Source organism: Alligator sinensis, unplaced genomic scaffold, assembly GCF_000455745.1.
Source record: "Alligator sinensis unplaced genomic scaffold, ASM45574v1 scaffold615_1, whole genome shotgun sequence".
NCBI classification, from domain to species: Eukaryota; Metazoa; Chordata; order Crocodylia; family Alligatoridae; genus Alligator; species Alligator sinensis.
Window position 1 is genome coordinate 679474 of NW_005841982.1, and position 464 is coordinate 679937.

A 464-nucleotide genomic window follows, 5' to 3' on the forward strand; every position below is an offset into this window, starting at 1 on the left:
AAAGCGGTTATGTCATCTTATAACTCAAATGATCAAAGTTTAAGGCATTTATTTTTTCTGATTCCACAGTCCCCCCTTTGAGACTATTTAGTCTCACTTTAGCCTTAAACTTCCATTCTCATGAGCCCCTCTATTTCATCATGCAGCCTTTCATGTTTTCTTTCAATCTGCTCACATTTTTGTAACACCAGTATTCTAGACTCTGCTGCGGGTTTTCTTGCCTTGCTAAAGCTTCTCCTGCTGGCTTTCACGCAGCAGAGGATCAGTTGCACTAAGACATAAAACATTATCCGAACTATCAAGACAAACAATATTCCATACAGGATTTTCTTGCCAAGGGCCCCGAAATCTGGGAGCCAGGAGGTTAGCCAAGACCACATTTCTTCTAGACCCCAGTCAGTATTTTCTGAGGCCACTTGATGTAAGACCCTTAACTGATTTCGGATTTTACAAATGTCAGTTTC